The 15926-nt window shown below is 44.0% G+C and overlaps 1 protein-coding gene across 4 annotated transcripts in view; it reads right to left on the bottom strand.

Annotated features, from left to right (window-relative positions):
* LOC140727642 (NXPE family member 3-like) overlaps positions 1 to 15926 on the bottom strand; it is a 129171-nt gene that overhangs the window by 42774 nt on the left and 70471 nt on the right. Inside the window, exon 1 of one of the 4 annotated variants that reach the window (XM_073045254.1) lies at positions 471 to 572. The exons of the other annotated variants lie outside the window; for them this stretch is intronic. The gene's annotated coding sequence lies outside the window, so the exon portion shown is untranslated. Of the gene's footprint in view, positions 1 to 470; positions 573 to 15926 lie in introns of those variants that run through there. 4 annotated transcript variants of the gene reach the window in all.

Here is a 15926-nt window from a genome sequence, read left to right as displayed (position 1 = left end):
TAACCTTTGAAGCTGTGGCCAATCAAGAACCTATCAAGCTGTCTTAAATACACCCAATAATCCGGCCTCCACAGCTGCCTCTGGTAATAAATTCCATGAATTCACAACCTTCTGGCTAAAGAAATGTCTTCCCATCATTTCAAATGGATACCCCTCTGTTCTGAGGCTGTACCATCTTGTCCCAGACTCCCCAACCACAGGAAACACCCTTCCCAAATCTACACTGTCTAGGCCTGTTAACATTTGAAAGGTTTCAATGAGATCTCCATCATCCTGCTAAATTCTAGCAAGTACAGACCTAGAGCTGTCAAATGTTCCTTGTATGATAACTTTTAATTCCCAGAATCATCCTGTGAACCTCCTCTGAATCCTCTCCAATGCCAGCAAATCTTTTCTTAGATGATGGAAGCATTTAATCAAAAAATCAAGGTGAGGCCTCACTAGTGCCTTATAAACTAATGGTCACCAACCTTTTTAAGCCCAAGATCCCCTGCTTCAGCCATAGTGAATACAAGATCGACTCCAAATCTATGTTTCACGCATGCACACTGGGACAGAAAAGACCAGAAGTAAAACCCTGCAACCCAGAAGCAGAAATAATGTATAAACACCAGGGGTCACCATCCTTTTTTTTTGCACCGCAGACCAGTTTAATATTGACAATGTTCTTGTGGACTGGCTGACTGGGGGGCGGGGGTTGGTGTTAAACGCGACAGGAATACAGCAATACTCGAAGCACGCTCCTTATGTCCAGTCTATTCTGCAATTTAGTTGACGTGGCTCTCAGTTCCTGCCCCGTTTGTTCACGTTTTTTCCACTGGAAAAAAAACTCAATGGGTTTGTCTTTCAGTGCGGGGTGCTTGGATGCAAGGTACCGAAGCAGTTTTGAGGGCTTCATTGCCTCATTAGACAGCCTCCCGCCTGCTCGCCCGCCGCCTTGGTCAGGTGTGTCTGTTCCTGTACCGGGGACACGGCGATCACAGTCCGGAGAAAGAGCGACCGACCGACCGAGCGGTCGGATGCGCACCCGCCCCCCTTGTAGGATCTATTGGCCGACAAAAGTTTGTTTCAGTAGATCGCAGCGAGGTAGCTGCTCTGCTGCATATGAAACCCTGAGTCCGAATGAGGTCTGTGAATATTTTAGTACCGGGTTCCCCACGAACATTCAGAGGGCTAAACAGGTTCCGAGACGGCGCCCGTCTGTCCGCACTCCGGGCCGGTAGCATAGGCACTTCTCACCAGCTGGTTACCCGAGGCCAACCAGTGATCCCTGACTCACTTGGGTAATGACCTTGCGTGTATTCAAGTTCAACAGTGGGCATGACAGGGAATGAGGAAAGGAGCAGCTGACTCATATTGTTTCCTCCAGCCCGGTGGTTGGGGACCACTATGTAGTGCGGGGTTGGGGGAGCTACACGCATGCACACTGGTCGGAAAGAACGGAACTAAAACCTCGCAACCTTGAAACAGTCTCTCAACAGTATTTGTGTATTTATTTTTCTTTTTTTTCCGAGATCTATTGGAAAAGTCTCCAAGATCGACTAGTCGATCGCAATCAACGAGTTGGCGACCATTATTATAAACCTTCGGCATCACATCCCTGCTTTTGTATTCTAGACCTCTTGAAATGAATGCGTACATGGCATTTGCCTTCCTCACTACTAACGCAACTTGCAAGTTAACCTTTAGGACTCCAAGTCCCTTTGTATCTCAGATTTTTGGATTTTCTCCCATTTATAAAATAGTCTGCACATTTATTTCTTCTACCAAGGTACATGACCATGCATTTTCCAACATAGAAACATAGAAAACCTACAGCACAATACAGGCCCTTCGGCCCACAAACCTGTGCCGAACATGTACTTACTTTAGAAATTACCTAGGTTTACCCATCGTACTCTATTATTCTAAGCTCCATCCATCCATATTGCAATCTCTAAAAAAACCTCCTCCACTGCTGACAGCACCCATTCCACGCACTCACCACTCTCTGTGTAAAAAAGTACCCCTGACATTTCCTCTGTACCTACTTCCAAGCACCTTAAAACTATGCCCTCTTCTGCTAGCCATTTCAAGTCAAGTCACTTTTACTGACATTTCGACCATAACTGCTGGTACAGTACATAGTAAAAATGAGACAACATTTTTCAGGACCATGCTGTTACATGACACAGTACAAAAACTAGACTGAACTATGTAAAAAAAAACAACACAGAGAAAGCTACACTGGACTACAGACCTACACAGGACTGTGTAAAGTGCACAAAACAGTGCAGGCATTACAATAAATAATAAACAGGACAATAGCGCAAGGTGTCAGTCCAGGCTCTGGGTATTGAGGAGTCTGATAGCTTGGGGAAAGAAACTGTTACATAGTTTGGTCGTGAGAGCCTGAATGCTTCGGAGCCTTTTCCCAGATGGCAGGAGGGAGAAGAGACTGTATGAGGGGTGCATGGGGTCCTTCATAATGCTGTATCCTTTGTGGATGCAGTGTGTAGAGTAAATGTCCATGACGGCGGGAAGAGAGACCCCGATGATCTTCTCAGCTGACCTCACTATCCGCTGCAGGGTCTTGTGATCCAAGATGTGCAATTTCCAAACCAGGCAATGATACAGCTGCTCAGGATGCTTTTCCCAGCCCTGGGAAAAAGCCTCTGACTATCCACACAATCAATGCCTTTCATTATCTTGATCACCTCTATCAGGTCACCTCTCATCCTCCGTCGCTCCTTGGAGAAAAGGCCTAGTTCACTCAACCTATTCTCATAAGGCATGCTCCCCAATCCAGGCAATATCCTTGTAACTCTCCTCTGCACTCTTTCTATGGTTTCCACATCCTTCCTGTAATGAGGCGACCAGAATTGAGCTCAGCACTCCAAGTGGGGTCTGACCAGGGTCCTATATAGCTGCAACATTACCTCTCAGCTCTTAAACTCAATCCCAGAACTAATGAAAGCCAATGCTCCATATGCCTTCTTAACCACAGAATCAACCTGCGTAGCAGCTTTGAGTGTCCTTTGGAATCGGACTCCAAGCTCCCTCTGATCCTCCACACTGCCAAGAGTTTTGCCGTTAATGTGATATTCTGCCATCATATTTGACCTACTAAACTGAACCACCTCACAGTTATCTGGGTTGAACTCCATCTGCCATGTCTCAGCCCAATGTCCCACTGTAACGTCTGACAGCCCTCCACACTATCCACAACATCCACAACCTTTATGTCATCAGCAAATTTACAAACCCATCCCTCCATTTCCTCATCCAGTTCAGTTTTCAGTTCAGTTTCAGTTTATTGTCATTTAGAAACCACAAATGCAATGCAGTTAAAAAATGAGACAACGTTCCTCCAGAATGTCATTTATAAAAGTCATGAAGAATAGGGGTCCCAGGACACATCCCTGAGTCACAACACTGGTCACCGACCTAAATGCAGAAAATGACCCACCTACAACCACTCATTGCCTTCTATGGGCAAGCCAGTTCTGGATCCACAGAGCAATGTTCCCTTCGATCCCAACCCTCTTACTTTCCTAATAACTCTTGCATGGGGTACCTTATCAAATGCCTTGCTAAAATCCATATACATTACATCTACGGCTCTACCTTCATCAATGTGTGTAGTCACATTCTCAAAAATTTCAATCAGTTAAAAAATGAGGCAACGTTCCTCCAGAATGTCATTTATAAAACTCATGAAGAATAGGGGCCCCAGGACAGATCCCTGAGTCACACCACTGGACACCGACCTCAATGCAGAAAATGACCCACCTACAACCATTCATTGCCTTCTATGGGCAAGCCAGTTCTGGATCCACAAAGCAATGTTCCCTTCGATCCCAAGCCTCCTTACCTTCCTAATAAGTCTTGCATGGGGTACCTTATCAAATGCCTTGCTAAAATCCATATACACTACATCTACGGCTCTACCTTCATCAATGTGTGTAGTCACATTCTCAAAAATTTCAATCAGGCTTGTAAGGCATGACCTGCCTTTGACAAAGCCATGTTGACTATTCCTAATCATGTTATGCCTCTCCAAATGTTCATTAATCCTGCATCTCAGGATCTTTTCCATCAACTTAACAACCACTGAAGTAAGACTCAGTGGTCTATAATTTCCTGCACTACCTCTACTCCCTTTCTTGAATAAGGGAACAAAATCTGCAACCCTTCAATCCTCTGGAAACTCTCCCATCCTCATTGATGATGCAAAGATCATTGCCAGAGGCTCAGCAATCTCTTCCTTCATTTCCCACAGTAGCCTGGGGTATATCCTGTCCGGTCCCGGTGACTTATCCAACTTGATGCTTTCCAAAAGCTCCAGCACATTATCTTCCTTAATATCGACATGCTCAAGTCTGCTGCAAGTCATCCCTACAATCGCCAAGATCCTTTTCTATAGTGAATACTAAAGCAAAATATTCATTAAGTACCTTTTCCAACTCCTCCGGTTCCATACACACTTTTCCACTGTCACACTTGATTGGTCCTATTCTCTCATGTCCTATCCTCTTGTTCTTCAAAGTTGTAGAATATCTTGGAGTTTTCCTTCATCCAGTCCACCAAGGACTTCTCATTGGCCCTTCTGGCTCTCCTAATTTCATTCATAAGCTCCTTCCTGGTAGCCTTATAATCTTCTAGATGTCTATCATTACCAAGCTATTTGAACTTTTCATAAGCTCTTCGTTTCTTCTTGACTAGATTTACAACAGCCTTTGTACACCACATTTCCTGTACCCTACCATCCTTTCCTTGTACCTTATATCCTGTGTAGAACGTATCTACACAGAACCCCACACAAATCCAGGTGTGTCCGCCTTACGAATGTTCACTTCATGCCACTTCGATTTGACAAAAGACCTTCATTAGTCACCTGTTTTCGCATTACAACGATGATTTTCACTTTTAAGAATATTTTTCCCATATAAATTAACGGTTCTTCGCTTTACGCCATTTTGGCTTAAGAAAGGTTTCATAGGAACACTGTACCTTTGTAAAGGGGGAGACACCTGTATCCCCTGAACATTTGCCAAATTTCTTCTGTACGTTTCCCTGAGAACATCTGTTTCCAATTTAAGCTTCCAGCTTCCTGCCTGATAGCCTCATAGTTCCCCTTACTCCAATTAAAAAGTCCCCTAACTTGTCTGTTCCTATCCCTCTCCAATGCTATCGTAAAGGAGATAGAATTGTAATCACTATCTCCAAAATGTTCTCCCACTGAGAGACCTTTCACCTGACCAGGTTCTTTCCGCAATTCCAGATCAATACAGCCTCTCCTCTTGTAGGCTTATCTACATATTGTGTCAAGAAAACTTCCTGAACACACCTAACAAACTCCACCCCATCTAAAACCCTCACTCTGGGGAGATGCCAATCAATATTTGGGAATCTAAAATCTCCCACCACAACAACCCTGTTATTACTACTCCTTTCCAGAATCTGTCTCCCTATCTGCTCCTCGACGCCCCTGTTACTATTGGGTGGTCTGTTAAAAACACCCAGTAGAGTTATTGAACCTTTCCTATTCCTAACTTCCACCCACAGAGACTCCATAGACAACCCCTCCATGACTTCTTCCTTTTCTGCAGCAGTGACACTATCTCTGAGCAGCATTGTATTTCATTTGCCACTTTCTTGCCCATTTCCCTTCTGCAGCTTACCTGTTTCCTGAACACTACCTGTCCCTCTACTAATCTTCATATCATCTGCAAACTTGGCAACGAATTCATCTATTCCATCATCTAAATCATTGATATATATAGCAAAAAAAGAAGCAGTCCCAACACCAACCCCTGTGGAACACCACAAGTGACTGGCAGCCAACTAGAAAAGGATGCTTTTATTCCCACTCACTGTCTCCTACCAATCAGCCAAATACATGAAGCATGCCAGTAACCTTCCTGTAATACCATGGGCTCCTAACTTCGTAAGCAGCTTCATTTGTGGCACCTTGTCAAAGGCCTTCTGTAAGTCCAAATATTCAACAATACAACTGCATCCCTTTTATCAATCCTACTTGTAATCTCCTGAAAGAATTCCAACAGGTTCGTCAGGCACGATTTTCCCTGAAGGAAACCATGCTGACTTGGTCCTATCTTGTCCTGTGTCACCAAATACTCTATAACTAAATCCTGAACAATTGACTGCAACGTCTTCCAAACCACTGAGGTCAGGCTAATTGGTCTATAATTTCCTTTCTGCTGCCTTCCTGCTTCCTTAAAGAGTGGAGTGATATTTGCATTGTTTTAGTCTTCTGCCACCATGGCAGAGTCCAATAATTTTTTGAAAGATCAATACTAATGCCTCCCCAATCTCTACCACTACCTTTTTCAGAACTCTACGGTACAGTTTATTTGATCTGGGTGACTTGTGTACCTTTAGGTCTTTGAGCTTTTTGAGCACCTTCTCCCTTGTAATAGTAACTGCACTCACTTCTCTTCCCTCACTCCCGTCAATTTCCGGCACCCTGTAGTTTCTTCCAGAGTGTCCACCGTTATTATTTATCTGGCCTTATTTTCTGGCGGTCCTATGTCCATTCTAACCTTGCTTTTATTTTTCACAAATTTGAAAATGCTTTTAGTATCCACTTTGATATTGTTTTCTACCGTGCTTTCAGATTTCATATTTTCCCTTCGAATGATTCTTTAAGTAGCTTTCTGTAGGGTTTTAAAAGTCTCCCAATCCTCTGACTTCACACTAATTTTTGCTTTGTTGAATGGCCTTCTTTTTGGCTTTTACATTAACTTTGACTTCCCTTGTCAGCCATGGTCGTATTATTTTGCCATTTGAGAATTTCTTTTTTGGAATACATCTATCTTAAATTCCAAATATTCCCCAGAAACTCAAGCCATTGCTTGTCTGCTGTCATCCCTGCCAGCACCTCCTTCTTATTTACTTTGGCCAACTCCTCTCTCATACCAATGTAATTTCCATTACTCCACTGAAAAACTACTAGTCAATCTTGACTTTCTGCTTTCAAATTTCAAGCTGAACTCAAACATATTGTAAACAGGAGAAAATCTGCAGAGAATCTCCACAAAATGCCGAAGGAACTCAACAAGCCTAGCAGCATCTACAGATAAGAGTACAGTCGATGTTTGGGGCTAAAAACCTTCTTGGAAGATTTAATCTTATTGAAGGTGGGCATCCCTGGAAGAGGCTTCACCGTGTAGTAATTCAGTGACAATTGATTCTTGCTGACACAACTGTATTTCTATTTTATATTGACTGTTCTGTGGCGCATTCTATTTATTATAAATTGCACATTGCACATATAGACAGAGATGTAACGTAAAGATTTTTTACTCCTCATGTATATGAAGCATGTAAATAATAAAGACAATTCTATTCAATTTAATAAGTAAAAACGTAGAAACATAGAAATCTACAGCATATTACAGGCCCTTCGACTCACAATGTTGTGCCGACCATGTAACCTACTCTGGAAACTGCCCAGAATTTCCCTAGTGCATAGCCTTCTATTTTTTCTAAGCTGCATGTACCTATCTAAGAGACCCTTAAAAGATTTTATTGTGTCCTCCTGCACCATCGTCGCTGGCAATACATTCCACGCACCCACCACTCTATGTGTGAACATCTAGCTTTCTTTAAACATCTGTGAGCATCTAACTTTCTTTGTATCGACTGCAGATTTGGCCACGAAGCCATCAATTTCATCACCCAAAGCATTACTGTATAATGTGAAAAGTAGCAGACCTGGCACTGACCCCTGGGAAACAACACCAGTCACTGGCAGCCAGCCACAAAAGATCCTCATTCCCATTCTGTGCCAGTCAGCCAATCTTCAATCCATGTTAATATCTTTCAAGTACCAGATTGTTTAATGTCATTTCCAGTACACGAGCGTAGAGGAGAACAAAATGATATGTAAACAAATAAAAACTCAATTAGATGAAGAACACAAAAATAATAAAAACACAGTAAATGTAAATATATAAGATAATTACACATGTACAATGTACTGTGTATGTTAATCAAAATGGCTTCTCTGTTAAGAGAAGGAATGCTTCTTTGTATGATAAGTGCTTTCTCTCGCAGTCGTTTAGCTTTAGACTTGCAGATATCGGGGTTGTATTCATTTGTTAACCAATGGGGGAATGTTATTTTGTCTTGTGGGGCTCGAAGCTTGGGGGTTTTCGCGGTCTTTTCAGGGGAGTCGGGAAGAAGATGCTGAGGAAGGTGGACGTGCGCTGCACTGCTCGGTCGACCACCAGGGTGGTCCCAGGTGCGAGGACGTGGAGGTCGGAGGAAAGTGACGAGGGGTCGAATGGTTCGATGGTTGAGCTCCAACGATGTGCACTAAACTGACTGAACTTTGATAAGTTGGCGCCTTTTACTTTATTTTCTTTTCCTTCATATATACTGTATTGCATAGTACTCTTTTAGTAAAATCTTTAAAGTGTATTCCATAACGGTATCTGGTGTGAGTTTGATATGGTGTGTGTGCACGCGGCATAAACTTGATTCTCACAGCACCTGCTTGTACGGGAGGTGGGGTTGGTGAGTGGCTGGATCTCCTTTTCCCCTAGACATATACCAGCCTGTTGGGTAAGTGTTACATACATACGTTAATTCTATGTCCACAGAGAGACCCGAGGCACAGGAGTGTCCGTATATAAGGTGACTCTGACAGGAAATGATATAGTGCTGCTGGGGTGGGTGTGGGGGTTGGTTAATGGGTGGAGGTGGAAATCAGTTTTACTGCTTGGGGAAAATAACTCTTCTTTGAGTCTGGTGGCCCTGGCATAGATGCTATGTAGCCTCCTCCCTGATGGGAGTGGGGCAAATGGTCCAAATGGGCGGGGTCCTTCATGATGCTACTGACCCTTTTCAGGCATGTGTTTGAAAATATGTCCTTGATGGTGGGCAGGCTGGTGCTGGTGATACCTTAGGCAGTTTTGACTACCCGTCATACAGCCTTCCTGTCTGCTGCACTGCAGCTTATGCCTTGTGTAGTGATCCACCATCCTAGGATGCTCTCTACTGCACATCTGTAGAATGATATGCATATAGATGTGCATAGTCCAGCTCTCTTCAGCCTCTTCAGAAAGTAGAGGCAGTTGTGAGCTCTCCTGATTGTGAGGCATGTCTTCTGGGACCATGAGAAGTTGTGTGAGATGGTGCACTCCCAGGAGGTTAAAACTGCTCACAGTTTCCACTGCTGTGCTGCAGATGTAAAGAGGGGTGTGAGTGTTGCGAGTTCTCCTGAAGTTGATAACCATCTCCTTTGTCTTGTTGACATTGAGAAAGCGGTTATTTGCCTGCACCAAGCCTCAAGCTCTTCCACCTCCTCTTCGTAGGCAGTTTCATTGTTGTTGGTGAAGAGTCTCACCACTGTTGTGTAATCAACGAACTTGACAATGTGACGAAGGATCTAGTGCTTTCCCAGTGTATATGTATATAAACCCTTCTCGGGCTTACAGCCGGGTGCAGTTATCAGTTTTAACCAATGTTTCAATGAAAAACAGAGTTTGTTATCGAAATGTCATTTAAAATCGATGGCCAAATCTAGATGGAAGCCTGAGAAAAGCTTATTTGTTGACAATTTGATTACTCGGGTAATAGCATTACCCAGGACCTCCTGTAATACCATGGGCTCTTATCATGTTTAGCAGCCTCATCTGGGCATCTTGTCAAAAACCTTTCAAAATTCAAGAAAAAATTATCCACTGACTGCCCTTTGTCTATAATTCCTGTTACTTCCTCAAAGAATTCCGACAGATTTGTCAGACAATGTTTTCCTTTAAGGAAACGACTGGTATTACTTTAATTTAATTTTCTATTTGAAGTTTGAAACACAATTTTCGATTAGGGCACATGGATAACAGAGCGGCTATCTACCATCGCCAGATACTACTACAATACAGAGATCGCTCAAAAACAAACCTCCACAAAGACCTGCTGGCTGAATTACGGGACGTCGGCTTGCTGAGGGGAACGGGCCTACATTCCTCAGACTTGCTTGATGCTGGTAGCCGGAGATGGAGATGTTGAAAGCGATGTGCGAGGAAGCAGAAGCGAGGCAAACGGGCAGGGGTCCGTGCCAGGCTAAAAGCAAACCCTAGCCGGCCGGCTCTCCCGTCCATTCTGCTCTCCAATGTCCGCTACCTGGACAATAAAATGGACTACATCCGACTCCAACGTAATACTCGGCGGGAGTACAGAGTTTGCTCCGCGTATGTCTTCACAGAAACGTGGCTCATTGATGGGATATCGGACGCTGCCATCCAGCTTGACGGGCTAGCTTTGTTTCATTCGGACAGAGATGCAGCTGTCTCCGGTAAGACTCGCGGTGGTGGCTTGTGTGTTTACATCAACACGAAATGGTGTAAGAACACTGTGCTGGTTTCCAGACACTGCTCATCGTTAGTGGAGTTTGTGGTAGTTCGATGCAGACCATTTTATTTGCCACGGGAATTCACCTCTGTCCTTGTATTCGGTGTCTACATTCCCCCCAGCGCTAATGCTAAGGAGACGCTCTGTGAATTGTACGGGGCTATTAGCGAACTGCAGAATGCACACCCTGATGGTCTGTTTATCGTCGCCGGTGATTTTAACCACGCGAACCTTAAGTCAGTGCTCCCAAATTCCATCAGTAAGTGGACTTTGCAACAAGGGGGGAGAACGCATTGGACCTGGTTTACACAAACATCCCCGACGCATACCGGGCAGAGCCCCGCCCCCACCTGGGATACTCAGACCACATCTCTGTTATGCTAATCCCAGCATACAGACCGCTCGTCAGGCGCTTCAGACCAGTTCAGAAGCAGGTGAAAACCTGGCCAGCAGGAGCCATCTCTGCTGTTCAAGACTGCTTTGAGCACACTGACTGGCACATGTTCAGGGAGGCTGCAACTGATGGTGACTCTACCAACTTAGAGGAGTACACAGCATCAGTGAGCAGCTACATCAGCAAGTGCATTGATGATGTTACTCTGTCCAAGACCATCACTACACGTGCCAACCAGAAGCCATGGATTACCACAGAGGTGCGTGCGCTGCTGAGGTCCCGCGACTCTGCCTTCAGAGCAGGCGATAAAGCAGCTCTAACAACAGAAAGGGCCAAACTGTCCCGAGCCATCAGAGGGGAAAAGCATGCACACGCCCGGCTAATCCATAGTCATTTCCAGGACAGCGGCGACACGCGGCGCATGTGGAAGGGCATCCAGGACATCACCAATTACAAGACAACATCACCTGACTGTGCAGGTGATGCCTCCCTCCCAAATGCACTGAATAACATCTACGCCCGGTTTGAGGTGGAAAACGACGTGGCGGCGAGGAAGTCAGCAACACTCTGCTGACCCACGACTGTGCTGCAACACACAGCTCGAACCATATCATCAAGTTTGCCGATGACATGTCTATGGTGGGTCTCATCAGCAAGAACGACGAGTCAGCTTACAGAGAGGAGGTGCAGCGGCTAACGGACTGGTGCAGAGCCAACAACCTGTCTCTTATCGTGAACAAAACAAAAGAGATGGTTGTTGACTTCAGGAGGGTACGGAGCGACCACTCCCCGCTGAACATCGATGGCTCCTCGGTAGAGATCGTAAAGAGCACCGAATTTCTTGGTGTTCACCTGACAGAGAATCTCACCTGGACCCTCAACACCAGCTCCATAGCAAAGAAAGCTCAGCAGCGTCTCTACTTTTTGCGAAGGCTGAGGAAAATCCATCTCCCACCCCTCATCCTCATCACATTCTACAGGGGTTGTTTTGAGAGCATCCTGAGCAGCTGCATCACTGCCTGGTTCGGAAATTGCACCATCTCAGATCGTAAGACCCTGCAGTGGATAGTGAGATCAGCTAAGAAGATCATCGGGGTCTATCTTCCCGCCATCACGGACATTTACACTACACGCTGCATCCGCAAATTAAACAGCATTATGAAGGACCCCACGCACCCCTCATACGATCTCTTCTCTCTCCTGCCGTATGAGAAAAGGCACCGAAGCATTCGAATCTCACGACCAGACTATGTAACAGGTTCTTCCCCCAAGCTATCAGACTCCTCAATACCTGAAGCCTGGACTGACACCTTGCCCTACTGTCCTGTTTATTATTTATTGTAATGCCTGCACTGTTTTTTGTGCACTTTATGCAGTCCAGTGTAGGTCTGTAGTCTAGTGTAGCTTTCTCTGCGTTGTTTTTTTTTATTACGTAGTTCAGTCTAGTTTTTGTACTGTGTCATGTAACACCATGTTCCTGAAAAACGTTGTCTCATTTTTACTATGTACTATACCAGCAGTTATGGTCGAAATGACAATAAAAGTTGACTTGACTTGAGTTGACTAATATTGGGCTATTTTATCACATACTGAATCTCTGAGTATCTGAAAACCTCATCCTCAGTAATGGACTATAATATTTTGCCAATCACTGAAATCAGGTTAACTGGCCTAGATTTCCCTGTCTTTTGCCTCTCTCTCTTCTTAAAGAGAGGAGCATTGGCAAATATTAATTTAAATGTTGCACTAGCGAGCTGCCTCAAGAAAAAGGTACGAAAACGTTGTTCTGTTGTTTGATCTGGAGATGTGCAGAAGTTTCAAGAATGAGAGATAAATTTTGTTATTACAACTATTTCATTAGATGTTCATAATGATTAAAATAATGATCATCAACTTATGCTTTCATACAGTGAAATGTCTTGTTTGTGTCAGTGACCGACATGGTCCAAGGATTGTGCTGGGGGCAGCCTGCAAGGGTCACCAAGCTGTCATCATAATGGAGTGTGCCCACAACTCAGTGACCCTAACCACATGGATCTGAAATGTGAGAGGAAACCGGAGCAGCTGTAGGAGAGCCACACGCTCATGGGGAGAACGTGCAAACTCCTTACAGACAGCATTGGGAAATGAAGCCTGATTTGTGATTACTGGGGGCTGTGAGACAGAGATAGAGAGGGAGACGGTGGAGGAATTCAAAGGGAAAGAAAGGAACAAAACAGCTGTGGTTGTCTTATGCTAAAAACTAGCTCAGACGAGAAAGCTGAAGCACATTCCAATGATAAGAAATAACCTATGAAATAGTCTGATTTTGTGGCATGACAGATGCTGCAGGGAAACTCCCAGCCAAATACAGAATCAGCTATATTCCAATTACTGAAGCTTCATTGAACATTTACACACATATAGGTGATTATATAAAAATACACTCAATGCTAGGTTATTAAGTACCTTCTGTATCTGATAAAGTGGCCACTGTGCGCATGTTTGAGATCTTCTGCTGTTGCAGCCCATTCACTCCGTGATTCAAAACGTTGTGCAGTCAGAGATGTTCTTCTGCACACCACTGTTATAGCACGTTGTTATTTGAGTTACTATTCCCTTCCAGTCAGTTTGAACCAGTCTGGCCATTCTCCTCTGATCTCTCTCATTGACACAGCATTTTCACCCACAAGCTACCATTCACTGGATATTTTTTGTGTTTTTTTTGCACCATTAACTATAAACTCTAGAGAGTGTAGTGTGTGAAAATCCCAGGAGATCAACAGTTTCTGAGATATCAAACTGCCGTGTGTGGCACCAACACAGTTACTTAGATCACATTTCTTCCCCATTCTGATGTTTTGTCTAAACAACAACTGAACCTCCTGGCCATGTCTGCATGCTTTTATGCAGTGAGTTGCTGCTGCGTAATTTGTTGATTATATATTTGTTTTAGAGGTGCACCCAATAAATTGGCAATGTAGTAAATAAACAAGCATAGCAAAGTTAAAATAGAAGATAAATATAAGAAAATAACAATTTTACACTCTAACCCAACAAACTTCAACACAAGTTCTCATTTCCTTTGTGCAGATATCAACAGATCAATTTGTTCAAGGTTGGGGGACAATGTCAAAAATACAAATGTTTAGTCAGTAGGTTATGTGGATTTCCCCAATCCCTCTTCCAGGGCTTCCACAATTTCTTCTCAACTTCCCAGTCTTTTTGGAAATAACTGGTCAGGATCTTCCTTCAAGTGTTTTAAGACATTCAGTACTTCCTTTGCTGTAATGCAGGCTATCTCCAAGACATCTTCATTAACTATGTCAAGGTCTGAAGTACCCTGGAAAATATAGGTCCAGCACAGTACATGCCCTTTGGCTCATAATGTTGTGCTACCCTTTTAATCTACTCCAACATCAATTTAAACCTTCTCTCCCACACAGCCCTTCATTTCTCTTTGACCCATGTGCCTATAAGCAAATAAGATCATAAGATCCAGGAGCAGAATTAGACCATTTGGCTTATTGAGTCTGTTCTGTCATTTCATCACGGCTGATCCAATTTTCTCCTCAGCCCCAATCCCCTGCCTTTTTCCCCTATCCCTCCACACCCTGACCAGTCAAGAATCTGTCAGTCTCTGCCTTAAATATACATAAAGATTTGGCCTCCACAGCTACCTGTGGCAAAGGATTCCACAGATTCTCCACTCTCTGGCTAAAGAAATTCCTCTTTATCTCTGTTCTAAAATGACACCCTTGTACTCTGAAGCTGTGTCCATAAGACCATAAGACATAGGAGCAGAATTAGGTCCTTTGGCCCATTGAGTTTGCTTTGCCAGTTAATCATGGCTGATCTCGTTTCCCCTCCTCTGCCCACTCCCTGGCTTTCTCCCTGTAACCTTTGTTGCCATGTCCAATCAGGAACCTCTCAAAGCTCTGCCTTAAGTACACAAAACGACTTGGCCTCCTCAGCTGCCTGTAGCAATAAATTCCACAAATTCAGTACCCTCTGGCTAAAGAAAATTCTCTGCATCTCTTTTTAAAATGGACGCCCTTCTAACCTGAGGCTGTGACCTCTTGTCCTAGACTCCTTCACCATAGGAAGTATTCTTTCCACATCTACTCTGTCCAGGCTTTTCAACATTTGAAAGGTTCAATGGGATTCCCCGTCATCCTTCTAAATCCCAGCAAGTACAGACCCAGAGCTATCAAATATCCCACGTATGATAACCCCTTCATTTCCAGAATCATCCTTGTGAACCTCGTCTGAATTGTCTCCAATGCCAGCACATCTGTTCTTAGTTGAGGAGCCCAAAACTGCCACAATACTCAAGGTGAGTCCTCACCAGCATTTTATAAAACTTCAGCATCACATCCCTGTTCTCGTATTCTAGGCCTCTTGAAGTGAATGCTAACATGGCATTTGCCTTCCTCATCATTGACTCTACCTGCATCAACCTTTATGGTGTTCTTGCACAAGGACTCTCAAGTCCCTTTGCAGCTCAGATGTTTGGATTTTTCCCCATTTAGAGAGTAGCCTGCACGTTTGCTTCTTCTACCAAAGTGCACGGCCATGTATTTTCCAACATTGTATTTCATTTGCCACTTTCTTGCCCATTCTCCTAATCTGTCAAAGTCTTCCTGCAGCCTTCCTGTTTCCTCAACACTACCTGCCCCTCCACCAATCTTCGTATCATCTGCAAATTTGGCAACAAAACCATCTATTCTATCATCTAAATCATTGATATACAGCATAAATAGAAGTGATCCCAACACCGACCACTGCAGAACACCACTAGTCACTGGCAGCCAATCAGCAAAGGATCCTTTTATTCCCACTCACTGCCTCCTACCAATCAGCCAATGCTCTAACCATGACAGTAAGTTTACTGTAATACCATGGACTCTTAACTTGGTAAGCAGCCTTGTGTGTGGCACCTTGTCAAAGGCCTTCTGAAAATCCAAAATCGACTGCATCCTCTTTATCTATCTTACTTGTAATCTCCTCAAAGAATTCCAGCATATTTATCAGGCAAGATTTTCCCTTAACTAACCATGCTGACTTTGTCCTATCTTGTTCTGTGTCAACAAGTGCTTCTTAACATCATCCTTAACAATTGAATCTAACATCTTCCCAACCACTGAGGTCATGGTAACTGGTCTAGAATTTCCTTTCTGCTGCTTTCCTCCTT

The sequence above is a fragment of the Hemitrygon akajei genome, chromosome 5, assembly GCF_048418815.1.
Source record: "Hemitrygon akajei chromosome 5, sHemAka1.3, whole genome shotgun sequence".
Taxonomy (NCBI): domain Eukaryota; kingdom Metazoa; phylum Chordata; class Chondrichthyes; order Myliobatiformes; family Dasyatidae; genus Hemitrygon; species Hemitrygon akajei.
The sequence above is the reverse complement of the archived record's forward strand: the minus strand, read 5'-3'. Positions and strand labels throughout refer to the sequence as shown.